The following is a 20,190-nucleotide window of genomic DNA, read 5'->3' as shown; positions in this document are numbered from 1 at the left end:
AAATCTTTGATCTGCCCCGAAGCTGTCAATCATAAATGCTTTTAGCAAGTAATGGATAATTTGTTCCTTGTGTAAATGCACTGTTAATGAAAGCAGCTAAGAGAGGTTTAAGAGCAGCTGAGGCTCATTCAAGCTAAAAAGAGGCATCTCCCTAGTGAAACTGACAGCTCCTTTCAATCAAAGCAGTTCAAAGAGATTTGCTAACACCCAGGCACCTGAAATCAACCAAGGGCTGTCCTGTACTGATATACAGTGCAACTGATAATAATAACAGTTCAAAGAGGTCCACCAACACCTGGGGCTCATAAGATCAATCACCTTTGGAATGGAGTGTTGCAACAACTTACACATGTTCATGAGACATGCATGTGAACAAGAGACTTCAAAGCTCTTATATAAAACAGACAGGACTCAACAACATTATCGGTAAGGAAGTATGAGGAACGATAGGTTTGCTAATGCACTTAGGTAATACAATGGTAATTAAAACAACCAATATGAGAGTAAGCTACCCCATTTAACATAAATATACATTTTAAAATAAAAAATAGATTCCTCCGCATGTTCTGATTGTTAGAATTGCATTTGAATTGTTTTGAAGAGTTATCTTTGGACATAGTAGCTACCTTATTCTCAAAAATGCCTGGTACATATTTTAAAAGGTTATCTACAATTAGATTTTATTTTTAGGATCTTCCTCCCTTTCTTCAACTATCTATCCTGCCCACAGAAGACACAGGAGTAATCTGGAATATGTAAGTTCCACCTGCTTATATAATGTTTTAAAATTTTATATTGATGTGGATTTGATTTCACTCCCAGTTAAAATGGCAAAACCTCATGAGAGATACATATAGAACATATAAATGAAAACTACTGGTTTAAACTTAATTTTACAAACCTTTCTGATTTATTTAAGATCAATGGTTAGAAAATTGTGACTTTTGTTGGTGAGTGCAAGTGATTTCAGCAAAAATATTGTGGGTTGATAAATCCTAAATATTGTTAGTGATTACAGTGCAACGTTTTGTAGAATCAGTTTTTACAAATACACAATTTATTGTAATTGGAAGTTTATTTGCATAAGCCTGCATGGAATTACATACAATATAAAAAAATAGTTCTGGCTAGGAAGAGCAAGCACTGATAGTAGATATTTACATATAAGAAGAGATGTTGCTGAAGCAGCTATAATTAAGAGTTAATCTATTATGGCTGTATTTTTGTTACATTAATAGCTAGCTTTGAAAATTAACATCCATGTAGCATTTGTTTTGAAATGTAATGAGAACAAGTACTCCCATGTACAAATCTCAAGGGGTATTTTTCAACAGAAGAAAAAGGTTTTTGTGGTTTTATTTTCAGTAGTACACAAACCACAACTGTCAGTTTAGGAATCACATTTATTTATAAATCATGTTTTTAAGTTAAACATGGTTAGCAGGTGTCTTGATTTCTGTTCCCCCATCCACTATCAACGCTGTCTTTCTTGTATCAAAATTCTAAGTTGTGGTCCTTTGGTACTTGTTGTTTCTAGATACATAATAATTACCTTAATCATTGTCTTTGATTGCTTGTATAAAGACAAGAATAAATCCTTATTATTCTTTTTAATTTTAGTTACTAATTTAATACCATCAAAGATCATCATTGAGCATCAATGTTAGCTTCTTAAGCTGAATACATCATACGTGCTGTATTCCAAAAAATGAATCTAAACACTACTACTTTATTACCATTCTTGTGAAACCTGTTGTATTGAATTAACAGCTTCTGGAAAGAATAAGCTTTCAATTTTTAGAAAACAATGTTTTTCACCACATAACCCTTCTGGAGTCAGTTCTACAAAATATTGACAATAAAATATGATGATAGCACAAATGCATGTGTATATTGTTAATAGATGAGAGAAATGTAGGATTAAGGGGTTTGTCTATAATTTGTCTATAATATTAGAATATAATATCATAGACAAAGCTAAATAATTGAAGCACTTTACCTAGAATTTTGATGAAAATTGTTTTTGTATTATTTTGGCATTAAAAGAAACTCTGAATATTTTATATACCAATGTCAAATTTAAATTAGTTTCCAATCAGGTTTAATTAGGCTAAACAAAAATATGTGACTATCACTGAGGGAACGGTACCAAAAATGCAGTTTAATTCTGAAGATATTGCTATGATATACGTGTTTATAGGTGAATATTTATTTTCAGTATTTCAGATTTTGACAAGTTACTGATTTTTAGGACTGTGCACTTCAATCTTTGATATTTTGAGATAAGCATTTGTATTAATAATCTGGACTCAGTGATCGGCTTATATCAAAGCCAGTATTGTAGTAAGAAATTTGGAATTGTTATCATCCCTCAGCAGGCATCTTCTGAGCAACTCATTTAATTTTTCACGATGATAAGTTCTTTTACATGATGCAAATGCATGGTAATTTCATTGGAAAAGGGTTGCCAATTACTGCCTTGTAAACTCCAGTCCTCCGGAGTGATCTATGCAAACAGGACGCACTTTCAATTTGCTGTGGCTGTCCTACTCTGTTAGATCAGGGAGCCGATTGCTGGGGTTTGCAAGAAAAAAATTAATCCATTTAACAATCTGCGGCTTAAACTTAAGGATTTTCCGTTTTTTCAGAATATCAATACGCTCCAATTCAAGAGCGGATTCCTTGCATTCAGGCATCTGCTGGTGATAACAGCCGAGTTGGCATGAAGAGAGGCAGAGATGGATTAATTATGCAGAGAACATGGAAATTGCAGCTTATCATCGACCAGCAAAGGAGCCGAGCTCACATAATCAGCAAATGAGAAACACAATGCAATGGCACGTTAGAGGCAACCAGAGTGCACATTACATATTAGATTTTTCCTGAAATTAAAAAAATACAGATAAATAGTAAGAAGAATAAAATAATATTAAAACAAATTAATGATAAAAAGTATTTTTTATTGAAGGTACCCTCCTTTCAAACTCATGAATAGTTTTTTTCTCCTTGCTGTCTAATACAAATATATAGAGGAGTATGCACAATATATGATACTTCCAGCTACCATTAGACCCAATATGCAAAAGTAGCTGCTGCTGCTGTCAGTCTTGCATGAAACAAATATGCCAAAGAGATGGCTGCCATCCAGGTTTATATTAACCCGTTCATCGCCCCTGAGGAGGGCAAGAACTATGTAGGGAAGATTTATTTTAATAAGTTATCAAAGGAAAATAATCTTAAGCATGTGAAACAAAGCCAGTCAGGAATGCCTAATTTTTGGTCAAATCTAATAATTGGGTAACATTGCCATTTTTCCAGCTTTTTGCTCAGAGATGCCTAAGGATGATTGACCTACTGACTCTTCCTATCTCCTGGCAAAGTAGCTGAATTTGATTCCCAACAGCACGGTTGAGATTGGGAATTCATTATACATGTATTCTGCTGTCAAAATAGCACTGGGCTTCTGTAAACCCATTGTTAATTTAGATCTCTTAAGACAAAAACATAACTTTTTTAAAGATTACAAAATTCATTTGGCAGAATATTTTGAATTGAATGGGCTAAGGTTCCCATCATGATGTGCCTCCAACCATTCAGAATGAAGTGGATAAGACACAAAGTTGGTCTACCCACCTCATTTGCATTACTTTAAGGCCTGCTGTTCACAACACTGCTGGTATGGTCTTTTACACAGCACATTCCCCATCACACTATATAGGCAGCCTTTTTTTCTTAAAGGCAGGCTGCCTATGTAGTGTGATGGGTGACGACAGGATTTTCACAGTAACTTCACTGTGGTGTTAATGTAAGCCTACGTGACACAAATAAATAAACTTAAAATGTTATTCTTTTTGGTAAGATGCAAGGAGTGCACATGTTCTTGCAATTGTAATTGCAAAGGCCAGCATCATGTGAGTGAATATATGCAGCTGCTTGTACATGTGAGTGAACCAAGCCCGTCTGGCAATTTTGAATTGGTTGTTGGTGTAATTCTTAGTACTGTCAGGGTTGTCCAACTGCAGAATCACATCTAATATTGGGCAATATGTTTTGTATTTTGCAAGCATGGATGATTGAATACAGTCAATACTTCACTTGTTGCTGAATAGCTGAAGGTATGTGGAGCAATGAATGATGGGTGCGTGGCTGGTCGTTTTGGTAAGTGAGGATGGGTAAAGTATCTTATGATAGATGTGTAGCAAGAATGCCAAGTAGAGTTTCTGCTTGAATGATGGGGATGTGCATTGAGCAATATAGTAAAAAGTCTGACAACACCAGGTTTTAGTCCAACCGATTTATTTGATAGTAAACTCACAAGCTTTCGAGGGGACTCCCTCTTCGTCAGGTGAATGGAGAGTTCTGGCCTTGGACAGAGCATATAAAACACAGACAGTTTAGAGATTACTGATTAGAATGCGAGTCTTTACACCTAACCTGCTGTTCAAGTCCTAAAGTGGCCGACAATGTGTGTGGAAGGAGCACTGATCACAGATTAAAGAGATGTGTATTGTCTCCAGACAGCACAGTGAGTGAGGTTTTGCAAACCCAGGCAAGTCATAGAACATAGAACATTACAGCGCAGAACAGGCCCTTCGGCCCACGATGTTGCGCCGACCAGTTAAAAAGCAATGACCCTCTAACCTAAACCAAACCCTTTCCATCCATAAACCTATCCACGGATCTCTTGAACGCCCCCAAACTAGGCGCATTTACAACTGCAGCAGGCAGGGCATTCCAATCCCTCACCACCCTCTGGGTAAAGAACCTACCCCTGACATCCGTCATGGGGGTTACAGATAGTGCGACATGAACCCAAGATCCCTGTTAAGACTGTCCTCATGTGTGTGGAACTTGGCTATCAGTCTCTGCTCAGCGACTCTGCGCTGTCGTGTGTCGTGTTTACTATCAAATAAATCGGTTGGACTAAAACCTGGTGTTGTCAGACTTTTTACTGTGTTTACCCCAGTCCAATGCCGGCACATCCATTGAGCAATATGACAGGGTAGTGTTGTGGTGGATAGATGACATGTAAAGAAGCTTTCATTGATATTGGTCATCTGTGTGGAATCATTAGGCTCTTTTGACACTGCCGCTAAGCCCTTGGGTTTACTCTCTGGGCCACCTTCTCCTAACTCCCTTCTACAGATGGTCTTGAGGGTTTCTTGGCCCACCATGGAATTATGGCATCTTTCCTCCAGGTCCAACTGCACCTACAATATGTCCAGTGCTAGTTTCATCTAGTTGGATTGTTCTACGTGCCCTGGTGCTCATTTCTAAAGATTTTTCACTTTAAGAGGCAGCCTGCCTTTAAGAAAAAAAAGGCTGCCTATATAGTGTGATGGGGAATCAATGTTGAAGGTGTCATGTGCTGTGTAAAAGACCACACCAGCAGTGTTGTGAACAGCAGGCCTTAAAGTAATGCAAATGAGGTGGGTAGACCAACTTTGCACTGAGCAGAGTCGCTGAGCAGAGACTGATAGCCAAGTTCCACACACATGAGGACGGTCTCAACAGGGATCTTGGGTTCATGTCGCACTATCTGTAACCCCCGTGACTTGCTTGGGTTTGCAAAACCTCACTCACTGTGCTGTCTGGAGACAATACACATCTCTGTAACCTGTGATCAGCGCTCCTTCCACACACATTGTCGGCCACTTTAGGACTTGAACAGCAGGTTAGGTGTAAAGATTCGCATTCTAATCAGTAATCTCTAAACTGTCTGTGCTTTATATGCTCTGTCCGAGGCCAGAATTCTCCATTCACCTGACGAAGAGGGAGTCCCCTCGAAAGCTTGTGAGTTTACTATCAAATAAATCGGTTGGACTAAAACCTGGTGTTGTCAAACTTTTTACTATGTACTCAATGGCCATGCCTGTAGGTGCTAGAGGCACGTAGGTCACACACCTCCCTCCCAAATAGGGGATTAAGGCTTCCCTTTGTCTGGTAAACAAGTCTGTTTGACCAGAGAGTGTCCATTGTCTTTGGGATGGCCTATTTCCTGCGTATACAGTCATCTTGAGCTGCACCTTGTTTATCTCTGTCTTTTAAGCTGCAGTCTGCTGTTTCAGTGCTTGTCCAATTAGCCCAGCATGCTCTGTAAATCACTATTTTAGGTGGCCCATTGGCCACAATCCCCCCCGTTTGATCCAGAACGCAAAGCATGATGGATCACAAATTCAGGATCAGTATCTATCAGGAATTCCCCAGTCACTCAACGGTCAAGCAAGGCCTAAGTATTGGCATGCACAATAATAATACATCCCTACAACATATTTACATTCCAGAAGTTACAGACAGCAACATTCTACAAATACAAACAACCACATATTCTAAACACCATTATTACAATAAGCTAATTACAAACCAACATTCAAACAACAAAGCATTACAATAAGTATTCACGAGTCCAGGGTACATTCTGCTATTAAGATTTTCAACTGTCCATTATCGTTCATTAGTGCAAATAGCAATCCGGTGGGCTCTCTGTAAATATTCTGCTAATGAATTAGAGGGGACTGTGATTTGAGGGCGGACCCCACTTCTTGTCATTGTGTCAAACCACAAATAGCCGGGATATGAAAAGTTAATCTTGCTTGGAGTGTCCTGCATGATTATTCTGATGATGAGTCTGAAGAAGTAGATCGTTGGTTGCATCTTTGTTGTCGTCCATCATTGTCCTGAGGAGATCAATGTAATTTCTGCTGTTATTGCATCTAATATTTGATATATATACACATGTATTTAAACTGTTCCTGCCCTCCCCCTGTGTTTTTTCTGAAGCTGCATTACATTCAGATAACCCACTGGCAAAGATTTGACTCCCAAGTGGCAGCATTCTGTTCAAAAGACCAAGCCAGCTGGTGAAAGTACAACAAATGACATTTGATTTTTAAAAATCGATATAGTTTTCAAGAAATGAGTTTTAAAACAAAAGACCATCAGTTTGCTTTCAAAGAGTCTTGCAATAAGTTACATGAAAAGGCTGCTGCGTAGGAGATCTTTCATTACTTTTCGGTGGCAAGGAAAATGACTCAAAAGTAACTGGGTACATTGTTGGAATACTCAACTTGCAGTCTCAAACCCTCGACAGATGTTCCATGCCAATTTTCCAAGTGAAGACGTTTAAATTAATTAAAAGTCACATGCTTCTATTTAAAGAAATGTTCAATCCTCATAAAGAGTTAACACGAGTCAACAACTGGATAACAAGATTAATCATGGTGAAAATTGTTTTCCAGCATTTTAACATAAAGGCAAATCAAATTTCATCAGATACTGCCTTTCTGTGGTTCCGGGAGCCATTTTAGGAACAAGATGGAAGGTCGATCCTGAACCTGGCAAAAATGCTTTTGTTGCTTTGATCAGTCATAGTCCCTGTATGAGCGGCCTCCGTAACCACCACCATAGTAGTGTTCACCTTGGCCACATATCCATGCGAATTTATTGAGTTTTTTGAGAAAGTGACCAAAGAGGTGGATGGGGGTAGGGCAGTTGACGTGGTATATATGGACTTTAGTAAGGTGTTTGATAAGGTTCACCATGGAAGGCTTCTGCAGAAAATGCAGATGTATGGGATTGAGGGTGATTTAGTTAATTGGATCAGGAATTGGCTAGCAGATAGGAGACAGAGGGTGGTGGTTGATGGTAAGTATTCGTCATGGAGTTCGGTTACAAGTGGTGTGCCTCAGGGATCTGTTTTGGGGCCACTGCTGTTTGTAATTTTTATAAATGATCTGGATGAGGATATAGTTGGGTGGATTAGTAAATTTGCTGATGACACCAAAGTCGGAGGTGTGGTAGATAGTGAGGAGGGGTGTCATAGTTTACAAAGAGACTTGGACAAGTTGCAGAGCTGGGCCGAGAGGTGGCGGATGGAGTTCAATGCAGAGAAGTGTGAGGTAATTCACTTTGGCAGGAATAACAGATGTGTAGAGTATAGGGCTAACGGTAGGACTCTGAATAGTGTTGATGAGCAGAGGGATCTAGGTGTATGCGTACATAGATCCCTGAAAGTTGGGAATCAAGTAGATAGGGTTGTTAAGAAGGCATACGGTGTCTTGGCGTTTATTGGTAGGGGGATTGAGTTTAGGAGCCGCAGCGTCATGTTGCAACTGTACAAAACTCTGGTGCGGCCGCACTTGGAGTATTGTGTGCAGTTCTGGTCCCCACATTATAGGAAGGATGTGGAGGCATTGGAGAGGGTGCAGAGGAGGTTTACCAGGATGTTGCCTGGTATGGAGGGGAGGTCCTATGAGGAGAGACTGAGGGATTTGAGGTTGTTTTCGTTAGAAAGAAGGCGGCTAAGAGGGGACCTTATTGAAACATATAAGATGATTAGAGGTTTAGATAGGGTGGACAGTGATAGCCTTTTTCCTCGGATGGAGAAAGCTAGCACGAGGGGGCATTGCTTTAAATTAGGGGGTGGTAGTTATAGGACGGATGTCAGGGGTAGGTTCTTTACCCAGAGGGTGGTGAGGGATTGGAATGCCCTGCCTGCTGCAGTTGTAAATGCGCCGAGTTTGGGGGCGTTTAAGAGATCCGTGGATAGGTTTATGGATGGAAAGGGATTGGTTTAGGTTAGAGGGTCATTGCTTTTTAATTGGTTGGCGCAACATCGTGGGCCGAAGGGCCCGTTCTGCGCTGTAATGTTCTATGTTCTAATAGCTATCCCAGTCTCCCATATTGTACCGGCCTCCGCCACTACAGCCGCTTTTCCTGTCACTATCCCAATAGCCACCTCCACTCCTGTGGCCTCTGTTACTGTAGCTGGTGCTATAGCCACTTTGACCATACTCATGGCTGCCTCCAGACCTTTTCTTGGCATGACCCACTTGGATTTGGCCCCCATCGAGGGATTTTCCGTACATTGCCTGCAGCGCGTCTCTGGCATCCTCTAGGTTTTTGAAAGTGATGAAGCTGAAACCGCAGGACGCCATGGTGTCTTTGTCTTTAATCACTCAGAGATCTGCCCGTATTTGGAGAAAACCTCTTCCAGGGACTGCTCGTCTGTGTTGAAGTTCAGGCTGCCGACAAACAACTTTCCTGCTTCAGTTATGGTGGCGGGATTGCTGAACACTTGAGTGTGTGAAGCTGTAGAAGCTGGCCTAACTGGTGGAGCCAGTAGTCCTAGTGGTCTCAGATACTGTGTATATGGCGATAGGGGTCTCCTACAATCTCGGGCGAAGTGTCCTGGCTGCCCACAATTAAAACCTGTCCCTCTGTCTCTCCCCGGGGCTGCTGCGTAAGATGGAGCTGTACCTTTCTGGTGTTGGTGATCCCCTCTACCCTCATTTCTCTATACTGGACCCTGGCTAGCCCACATCGGAAGCATTCTTGCCTCCCTTTCTGACCATGACATCGGGGCTCCCTGAACTTCCTGTTGCCAGGCTCAAGCTAATTGTCAGAGAACCCATGCTTCATTGTGTGAGGTCTCTGTGGGGTCAAAATTAGCGCAGGCTTTCTTGCCTTCCTTTGTGGTGTACGAGACTGATTTCTTAGCCCATTTGGATGAATCAGCCTCATTTAATCCAGCCCGATCTAATTCCCCGTATACACCAGTGAAGTGGATCCATAAACGACTGGCAAAGGCAGTCGGATGTTCCCCTTTTCTCTGTCTACATTTATTTAACCCGTTTACAAGAACCCCTTTATAAACCCCATTGCAGTCAATATTGCTTCCTTGATCTCGTTTAAGGTTCCTTCCCTGACATTTTGAGGGGCTGGCAAGGCAGACCGCACAGATTTACTTAAGCACATGACTATCAGCTTCACTTCTTCCCTTTCATCTAGCCCATGCATTACCTTCTGCTGCCGCAAATCCTCAAAGAAACTGTGTGGATCAGCCAATGGCTCAGAGGTTGTGATTTTATTTGCGATCTCAGCCTATTGTGCCACCGTAAATGGGGTCGTGTATGTAATAGCTGGGCCCTGATTCTCTCCTACCTGACATGCAGTCATCACTGGGTGCATTAGTACTGGAGGTGAATCTGGGGGCGCGATGGGTATGACTTTCCCTGGGAAAGATGGTGGTGCATCCCAATCCTCGGTTCGCATAACGTAAAGTCTAGCATTCTCCTTTAACTCTCCCCAATCCGCATCCTCTTCCTCCTCTTCCTCTACTGTCCCGAAGATACGCATAAATCCATTTTGAACCGACAGTAGGGATTCCAGCCATGAAATTTCTTGTTGGCATTTGGAGTGGTCAGTGGTTGCCTGTCTCTGTTCTTTACTGGCTTGATGTAATACTTTTATTGCTGCCTGCAGATCAATAAATCTAGCTTCCAATCATGCTCCTGCCCACTCGGCTTCACCTTTGGCCAAGACAGCACGCTGGGCGTCTTGGTAAGTTCTCTCATAGTGGGTTTGAAAATTGACCAGATGTAATAAATTTGCCTGGTTGGTTCTCTTTAGTTCATCCAGCTATCTGTCCTTTTCGGCTCTTATTTGTTCTATCCTCTCCTGCTGTTGTTTCTTCAGTTTCTTAATCTCCTCCTTTTTCTCCTGTGCCCGCTTCGATTCCACTAGTTCCTTACAAACTGTGTTTAATTCCTTTTCTGTTCCTAGCAGTTGTCCTAAGCAGCTCACAATGGCAGTCGCTTTCTCACATTTGCCTGCCCGTTTTCCCCGAATTTTCCTCAGATTGTCCCAAGACTTCTGCTCTAGGGATCCCAGTCCCATCTCAGTGTTGGCACAAGATTCTGCCCATAGGGGCCACCCTTTCTTCTCAATATATTCTTCGATTTTTGTTTCCCATATGGGACACTTTGCCTCTGTGCTGTTTCCTGCCATTCTGTATTCAACAACAAGGAGTAGGGAGTTGATCGGACTGAGGGTACGGCTTTGGGCTATGTTCCGGTCCTAATCCCTCCGGATTCTAATGGAGTTTATCCTATCCTCATTAGTACAATGCATGCACAATAAACAATTTCCTGAAAAAATTTATTTGTCCAATAAGGAGCTTACACCTGTTGGCTCTGAGCTTTAAATAATCATTCAATATAGATTCTGTGGGATTCGATATTGGAGCAACAAAATTATTTCTTGTTGATGTCCTGGTAGAGTAACCAATTATTGTGCCTGCCGCACAGTCTGTTTTAACCCTTATACGATGGACAAAGAATTATGAGTAGACTTCTTGTTAGTACAACCAATATTTATTTAAAATACACAATCAATAATCACCCACCCAACAATAAGCTATCTGACGGAAAATACCAAAGTACAAATCCAATACTAGACCTTGACTTAACTTTGCGTGACTGGCAAGTACCCAAGCAGATATTGGCCTTTATCTGTGCGCTGGTTTCTGTAATCCTCTGTGTAGTCTGGTCCGTTGGTCTGGTCTGACACTCTGGCTCTGGTCTTCCTTCTTGGGTGTAATGGCTGTCCTTGTGCTGGTTGTTGCTGGCGACGGTCATCATCGTTGTAGCTCGTTCGTGGGGTCAGAGAGAGAGAGAGCTTCTGTTGTGCAACAACTTTATCCCTCCTTGGATTTGTGTCCTTTTTGGGTGGTCTCCTGATTCTCGTCAATCAATCAATCAGGGCTTGATCACCATGGTCAATAGGAGTCCAATCAGGTGCTGCCACACCGATCCCTGGGAGTGTACCCAACAGCCATGTCTGTAGGTGCTGGAGGCACATACCTCCCTCCCAATAAGGGGTTAAGGCTCCTCTTTGTCTGGTAAACAAGTCTGTTTGACCAGAAAGTGTCCATTGTCTTTGGGATGGCCTATTTCCTGTGCATTCAGTCATCTTGAGCTGCAGCCTTTTAATCTCTGTCTTTTAAGCTGCAGTCTGCTGTTTCAGTGGCTGTCCAATTATCCCAGCATGCTCTGTGAATCACCATTTTAGGTGGCCACAACATGCAGACTCCACATATAAAGTGACTCAAGCTAGGAATCGAACCAGGTCCCTGAAGCTGTGAAGCAGTAGTGCTGATCACTGTGCTGTCCCTTTATATGTGCAAATTATCTAATGAAAATCTTCCTCTTGTATACCTTCAAACCTAATTAACATTTAGGGCTGAGGCAACTGAAGACACAACCACCAACGATTAAATCCGAGACAGTTTACAGCAAAGATGCTTTAAAACAAAATATGACGCCAGGCGAGGTAAGGAGATGTTAGATGTCCAAAAGGTTGCTCAAAGAGGTGGATTTTCAAAAGGGCCTTAAAGGATGAAAGCAAAAGGCGCAGAAGGATAGGGAGGGTATTGCAGCTAGGACACTAGTGTGGCCATCAGTGGTCGAGCAACTATTAGTTACAAGTAAGGCTTACATTAACACTACAATGAAGTTACTGTGAAATTCCCCTAGTCGTCACACTTTGGCACCTGTTCAGGTCAGTGTACCTAACCAGCATGCCTTTCAGACTGTGGGAGGAAACCGGAGCACCCGGAGGAAACCCACACAGACACAGGGAGAATGTGCAAACTCCCCAGAGAAAGTGACCCAAACCTGAGTTCCTGGCACTGTGAGGCAAAGTGCCACCCACAAACCAGGGATGCACAAGATGCCAGAATTAGCAGAGCACAAAAATCTTACACGGTTTCAGAAATTGAGATTACAGGGCTAGGGAGGGACAAGGCCATGGAGGAATTTGGAAACAAGGTTGAGTATTCTAAGATCAAGGTCTTATGTCAGAATTATTGTGGTGTGGAAGGAGGCACCAACTCTCCAAATAAACTTCATGAACTAGAGCCGATCCCCTGCCTTTTCCATGTAGTGCTGCCTATTGTTTCTATTCAAGTCATCTAATACCCTCATAGTTACCTCAATTAAGCCTGACTCCACCACACTTCCAGGCAGTCCTTTCCAAACCATTCACTGTGTGAAAAAGGTTTTCCCGCGTCACATTTGCTTCTTTTGCAGAGCACTTTAAACCTATGCCCTCTCATTCTACCAGCGGGAACAATGGGCAGCGTTTTACGACCTTGCATCCATTTTGTGGCAGGAGCATTTCATAAAATCGAGCATAAAGCAGCTAGTGGGAAATCACTCATTTTTGTGCCCATTCCCATTTTACCACAGAAAAAAAAAATCAGCGCAATCGGGAGCCTGCCCAAAATGAATGAGATGTCAATTTACATGTTCTTGCATTCATTGTGTCATTAGCTTGCTTCACGCCCAGTCATCTCAGGTCATCTGCCTTTACCACCTCATTTGCCACAGCCAGATCAGTCTGGAAAACAACTCCTTTATAAAAGTTGGATTCTGTAAGGGTGAGAGGAGGTAAGTCTCTGTGTTCAAACTGCTCTGTGCTGCTCAGAGAGAGTTGCTTCGTTGTGGACATGTGTTTCAGTCAGGGGTGAGGGGGCCTGTGTGGGGGACTGTTGTTGATCATGGAGTCCAATCTCGGACTCTCAGCATGGACCTAGTTCGATGTGCTGACCTCGGGTCTTGGGAATGCTTCAGGGACCTAGTGCAGGCAACAGGAAGTACTGTTGCAAGTGTGGGATGTGCTGGAAACTCTCTGAAGTGGCAGTGCAGTAGCCTCAGGACTTGTCAAGTAGCAGGTCTATGGTCACAACTGCATTGGTTGTGGGTGTGTACTGGTTGGAAGTTGGAAATGGGGTGCTGTGTTGCTGGGGGGCTATGGGTGGAATTGGGGGTTATGGGGGGTCTATGTTGCTGGGGGGCTTTCAGTTGTATGGGAGGTGTGTTGCTGAGAGGCCGTGGGGAGGTATCAGGAGTATAAGAACATAACATAAGAAATAGGAGCAGGACTAGGCCATCTAGCCCTTTGAGCCTGCCCCGCCATTCAATAAGATCATGGCTGATCTCAAGTGGATCAGTTCCACTCTCCCGTTTTCTCCCCATGACCCTTAATTCCCTTGTCTATCAGAAACCTATCTACCCGTGACTTAAATATATTCAGCGAGGTAGACTCCACCACTTCAACGGGCAGAGAATTCCAAAGATTCACCACCCTTTGAGTGAAGAAGTTCCTCCTCAACTCTGATCTAAACTGCACCCCCCTCCCCCCCGCCCCGCTTATCTTGAGGCTGTGTCCTCTAGTCCTGCTATCCTTTCTAAGCGGGAAGAATCTCTCTACTTCTACCCTATCCATCCCTTTCATTATCTTATATGTCTCTATAATTTTCTAAGTATCAAAACAGTGAGAAAACAGGAACTTTTCACGCTGACCTTTTCAAAGTTCTCCATGTCACAATCTTCCTACACTTAGTGCAATGGAAGTGCCTCCATGCAATTCACACTGTCATGGAGGTTCCAGGCATATGACTCACCCAAAGTGGCCACAGCTATGCACCATTAAGCAGGGGGAGCTCGATTTAAACACTAATAATATACATACAGTCAGTCATGCCAGGAAGATGGCATCTCATAGAGCTGCTCCATGATTTAAGGAGGGGGAGCTGGGACGGCTGCTGAACACTGTGGAGCAGAGAAGGGCCATCTTCCGATCCAGAGACAATTGGTGGCTCACAGGTGGGGTCAGCAATGTGGCCTGGGAAGCGGTTACTGTGGCAGTAAGTGCCCATGCACTGGCATCGAGGACTGGGGGCCAACATGGCAAGAAAATGAACAACCTTATTATAGCAGTGATGGTGAATGTCAATCCATCCTGGCATCAGTCCTGTCGGCCATACTGGACTGTCCATGTTGATCCATTCCCTGACATCCCGTGGCCTTTAAGCACCTGACCCCCTCGAACTTTCCTTCAACCTCTCTGGCAACCCCAGTCACAGCCCCTACCTGCTGAGGCACAATCCTGACCGGCTACACTCAATTGCCCCACCTCCAACACCCAGCTCCCTTCCAGCCATAAGGTTTTTACTCCCCCCTTCTGTCTCCGCATGAGAAGATGGCCCATAATTGCCGGGAGCAGGTGAAGAATGGAGGTGGGATCCCAGAACAGCATATCATCACTGCAGCGTGTGATGGCACTGTCAGAGAAGTCCAAGGATAGAGCTGTGATTAACAGCCAGGTTGGGGAGTGCCACAGAAATGAGGAGCCTCAAAACCTTCATTAATATGATCTATCTCAAGTAAGTTGCAATCTGCCCAGATATTTCCCCTTCCCATGGATCTTGCTTTACAAGAGCTGACCCCAATGAGGCCAGGATCTCAGGAGTCAGTGCCCGTCCCTGCTGTCCCTGCGGAGACCCCAGTCAACAGCTCAGAGGAAGGGTCCAATGACACCTCCAAGGTAAGCACCCAACAGTCAATATAGGCATCATCCACACCATCACCAGTGCAGATACATCACCTCGGTGAGTAATGTTAGCAATGAGGCTCCTGGATCACTTTCTGGTGAGCACCACATAGCCGTTGATGGACATCAGGTAGAGGCTGGAACATCCAAGGGTTCAGGCATGTGGTGGTCTCCCAAAGCCAAGGAGTCAGCTGGACACCAGCCAGTTGTCAAACCACTGGGATCAGTTCTCCCGGAGCTGCTGGAGCAGAACCCGGGGAGATATAGGAGGGGCTGTGAGTAACGTTCCAGCAATTGCAAGCTGTTTTGAAGAGTTCTACGGCCTTCAGTCACAGGGGATGGTACGGCACTGTATGTACCCAGACCAACTGTACAAGAGAGGTGAGTGCAGTATAAAGCCTGAGGCAGGAAATGATAGACATGGGTGGCAGGGTCCAAGCCATGGCTGAGTCAGGGACTGAAGACTTGGTCCAAACTCAGAGGACCATTGATTAGGGCTCGCATACGATGGGGCAGAAGCAGTTGAGCATCCAGGACTGGCAGAGCCAGGTGATGCAGAGGCCTCTGGAGCTCACTCCAGCTGCCCCTGAGATCGTGGAGTGTCCTGACGCCCACGGCAACCCAAGGACAGAGCAGGGGCCGGAGCATGCTAGGCCATTCTACCCTTGGATGTTCACCAAGGGCATTAGAAACTATGGGGCACAGAACACAGCTGACCACCTCCCCTTCTGATGAGCATCCTCAGGGGCACCAAGATGTTGTCGTAGGTTACATAAGGTTAAGAAGTTGTAGGGTCACCAAGAGAGCGCAGATGAAGGCATGCACCAGTTAGGGTTCCATTAATTGTCATTTAGAAAATCACTATTAAATTTATGGCACCCCATAGCCTTAACTAATGTGTTTGCAATCCGCTTCCTCCAAGGATGACCTCACCCCAACAGTATGAATAAAGGCTCAGAGCATTGTTCTGCCCAAGAGAGGCTCTTCAACCTTCAGTGTCTGCAATCCCCAGTTCTAAACACCTGTACCAGACTGCTGACTGCTGTAGAACTCCAAGCAGTCATTCAAAGCAATCAAAACAGTGGGGGATCCGTAGGCCTCACAGTGACAGACAAACTGGTATGGCATTTTCTGCACCCACTGAACCCTAGTTCAGCCTCCCCAGCACCACTCCTTCCAACTCTCAAGGCATTGGACAACCCTAACTAAAATGTGCTGCCAGTTGCCATCAGAGAACAGGTAAGAGTCAGACCTGTGTGGGAGCAGGACAGCATCACAGAGTGCCGCATAGAGAGTCATCATTAATCCCCTACTGCTAGGACCAATAACTCACTAACACAACCAACCCATCACCTCAGAGATTCACGGCATTCATTCCGGAAGCGGAACCAAGCTGGGGCAAACGGAGAGATAGCCAGCTGAAGGTAAGACTTTGTTTCATAATCTGAAAATACTGGTAAAGTGACGTCACAGGAGACTGTGATCCGATTGACTGTAAGGGAGTCTGGGCTGAATTTAAAAATCTATTCTGAGTTACTGATTTAATTACTGATTTTAATTTGATTTCAGATCAAGAGGGATAAATAATCAGTTTAAAATAAAATCAATTAAATAGTATAGGAGATTAGTGTATTTAGCTATTAATATTTATAGTGGAAATCTAGCACCAGGGACTGTATAGCTAATTATAAACTGAATTTTTAAGTGATTTATTTGTAAATAAATTAATTAGTGGTATAAATGTCAGTCAGCGGGGTAAAGTGCTTCATCTGTGAGATGTGGGAGACCCATGAGGCTTCAAGCATTCCGGACAACTTCATCTGTAGGAAGTGCACCCAATTGCAGCTCCTCACAGACCACATGGATTGGTTGGAGCAACAGTTGGATGCACTTAGGAGCATACAGGTGTGTCATAGATGGTCACACCCAAGGTGCAGGCAGATAGATGGGTGACCGATAGAAAGAACAGGCAGTCAGTGCTAGAATCCCCTGTGGCTATCCTCCTCTCTAACAGGTATACCGTGTTGTATACCGTTGGGGAAGGACAGCCGAGGATGGGAAAACAACAGCAGCCAGGGCAGTGGCAGCACGACTGGCTCTGTTGTTCAGCATGGAGGGCTAAGGTGCAGAAGATCGGTAGTTATAGGGAACTTCATAGTCAGGGGCACAGACAAGGCGTCCCTGTGGCAGGGAAAGAGACTCCAGGTTGGTATGTTGTCTCCCTGCTGCCAGGGCCAAGGATGTCTCTGAATGGGCATGGGACATTCTGAAAGGGGAGGGCGAACACCTAGAAGTCATGGTATACATGGAAGAATGACAGGTCCTACAAGGGGAGTTCAGGGAGTTAGGTAGTAAGTTAAAAAAGAGGACCTCTAGGGTTGTAATCTTAGAATTACTTCCTATATACTTCCTACATACTTTGACTCAGTATGTTGATAGGCCAACTAGAGGTGAGGCTATATTGGATTTGGTGCTGGGTAATGAGCCAGACCAGGTACTAGACTTGGAAGTTGGTGTGCATTTTGGTGATAGTGACCACAATTCGGTTATGTTCACCTTAGTGATGGATAGGGATAGGCATGAACCTCGGGTCAGTAGTTTTAGCTGGGGGAAGGGTAATTATGAGGCTATTAGGAGAGAATTAGGAAGCATAGGTTGGACTAGGAGATTACAGGGACTGGGAACGTCCGAAATGTGGAATTTTTTCAAGGAACAGCTACTGCGGGTCTGCAATAGGTATGTCCCTGTCAGGCAAGGAGGATTTGGTAGGGCTAGGGAACCGTGGTGTACTAAAAAAGTTGATTCGTTGGTTAGGAAGAAAAAGGAGGCTTATGTTCGGATGAGGCTTGAGGGCTCAGGTAGTGCATTAGAAAGCTTTAGATTGGCTAGGAGGGAGTTGAAGAGGGAGTTAAGAAGGGCTAAAAGAGGACATGAGATGACTTTGGCTGATAGGATTAAGGAGAATCCTAAGGCGTTCTATAGGTATGTCAAGAACAGAAGGGTGGTTAGGGCAAGATTAGGGCCAGTTATAGACAGTAGAGGGAAGTTGTGTGTGGAACCGGAAGAGATTGGAGAGGCATTGAACCAATATTTCTCTTCGGTGTTCACGCAGGGGGACATGAATGTAGCTGTGGAGGACTCTGGGGTGCAGGGGTGTAAAATAGAAAGTATTGCAGTTGAAACCAGGGATGTGCTGGGTATTCTAGAGGGCTTGAAAATAGATAAGTCCCCTGGTCCGGATGGGATTTACCCTAGGATTCTCTGGGAGGCCAGAGAGGTGATTGCAGAGCCTCTGGCTCTGATCTTCAGGTCATCGTTGGTCTCTGGTATAGTACCGGAAGATTGGAGGACAGCGAATGTTGTCCCATTGTTTAAGAAGGGGAACAGAGACTTCCCCGGGAATTATAGACCGGTGAGTCTTACTTCTGTTGTGGGCAAGGTTTTAGAAAGAATTATTAGGGATAGGATTTATAGTTATTTGGAGAGTAATGAATTGATTAGAGACAGTCAGCATGGTTTTATAGCAGGTAGGTCGTGCCTTACTAACCTTATTGAGTTCTTTGAGAAAGTGACCAAAGAGGTGGATAGGGGTAAGGCAGTTGACGTGGTATATATGGATTTTAGTAAGGCGTTTGATAAGGTTCACCATGGTGGGCTTCTGCAGAAAATGCAGATGTATGGGATTGGGGGTAATCTAGGTACTTGGATCAGGAATTGGCTGGCAGATAGGAGACAGAGGGTGGTGGTTGATGGTGAATATTCGTCATGGAGTTCGGTTACGAGCGGTGTGCCTCAGGGATCTGTTTTGGGGCCACTGCTGTTTGTAATTTTTATTAATGATCTGGATGAGGGTATAGTTGGGTGGATTAGTAAGTTTGTTGATGACACCAAAGTCGGTGGTGTGGTAGATTGTGAGGAAGGGTGTCATAGTTTGCAGGTTGACTTAGACAGGTTGCAGAGCTGGGCCGCGAGGTGGCGGATGGAGTTTAATGCGGAGAAGTGTGAGGTAATTCATTTCGGTAGGAGTAACAGATGTGTTCAGTATAGGGCTAATGGGAGGACTTTGAATAGTGTGGAGGAGCAGAGGGATCTAGGTGTATGTGTACATAGATCCCTGAAAGTTGGGAATCAAGTAGATAAGGTAGTTAAGAAGGCATACGGTGTCTTGGCGTTTATTGGTAGGGGGATTGAATTTAGGAGTCGCAGCGTCATGTTGCAACTGTACACAACTCTGGTGCGGCCGCACTTGGAGTACTGTGTGCAGTTCTGGTCCCCACATTACAGGAAGTACGTGGAGGCTTTGGAGAGGGTGCAGAGGAGGTTTACCAGGATGTTGCCTGGTATGGAGGGGAGGTCATATGAGGAGAGACTGAGGGATTTGGGGTTGTTTTCGCTGGAAAGAAGGAGGCTAAGAGGGGATCTTATTGAAACATATAAGATGATTAGAGGTTTAGATAGGGTGGATAGTGATAGCCTTTTTCCTCGGATGGAGAATGCTAGCACGAGGGGGCATGGCTTTAAATTAAGGGGTGGTAGTTATAGGACGGATGTCAGGGGTAGGTTCTTTACCCAGAGGGTGGTGAGGGATTGGAATGCCCTGCCTGCTGCGGTTGTAAATGCGCCTAGTTTGGGGGCATTTAAGAGAGCTGTGGATAGGTTTATGGACGAAAAGGGATTGGTTTAGATTAGTGGGTCAGTGTTTTTTTTTAAAAAAAAAACTGGTTGGCGCAACATCGTGGGCCGAAGGGCCTGTTCTGCGCTGTAATGTTCTATGTTCTATGTTCTATATGCCACATGCCAGTGAGGCTAGGAATGCAACTAAACATGTGGCTAAAGAGCTAGTGTAAGAGGAAGGGGTTCAGATATCTTCATCATTGGGATTTCTTCCAGGACAGGTGGGACCTGTACAAAAAGGACGAGTTATACTTAAACTGGAGGAGCACCAATATCTTGGCAGGTAGATTTGCTAGAGTCACTCGGGAGGGTTTAAACTAATATGGCAGGGGCTGGGAACCA

The 20,190-nt window shown here is 44.0% G+C and overlaps 1 pseudogene; it reads right to left on the bottom strand.

The window, feature by feature from the left end:
* Nucleotides 1-8,657: 8,657 nt before the first annotated feature.
* Nucleotides 8,658-10,053, bottom strand: LOC145346929 (RNA-binding protein 3 pseudogene; annotated as a pseudogene).
* Between the last annotated feature and the right edge of the window lie 10,137 nt (nucleotides 10,054-20,190).

Source organism: Carcharhinus amblyrhynchos, chromosome 8, assembly GCF_965287045.1.
Source record: "Carcharhinus amblyrhynchos chromosome 8, sCarAmb.v2.hapA, whole genome shotgun sequence".
Taxonomy (NCBI): domain Eukaryota; kingdom Metazoa; phylum Chordata; class Chondrichthyes; order Carcharhiniformes; family Carcharhinidae; genus Carcharhinus; species Carcharhinus amblyrhynchos.
The sequence above is the reverse complement of the archived record's forward strand: the minus strand, read 5'-3'. Positions and strand labels throughout refer to the sequence as shown.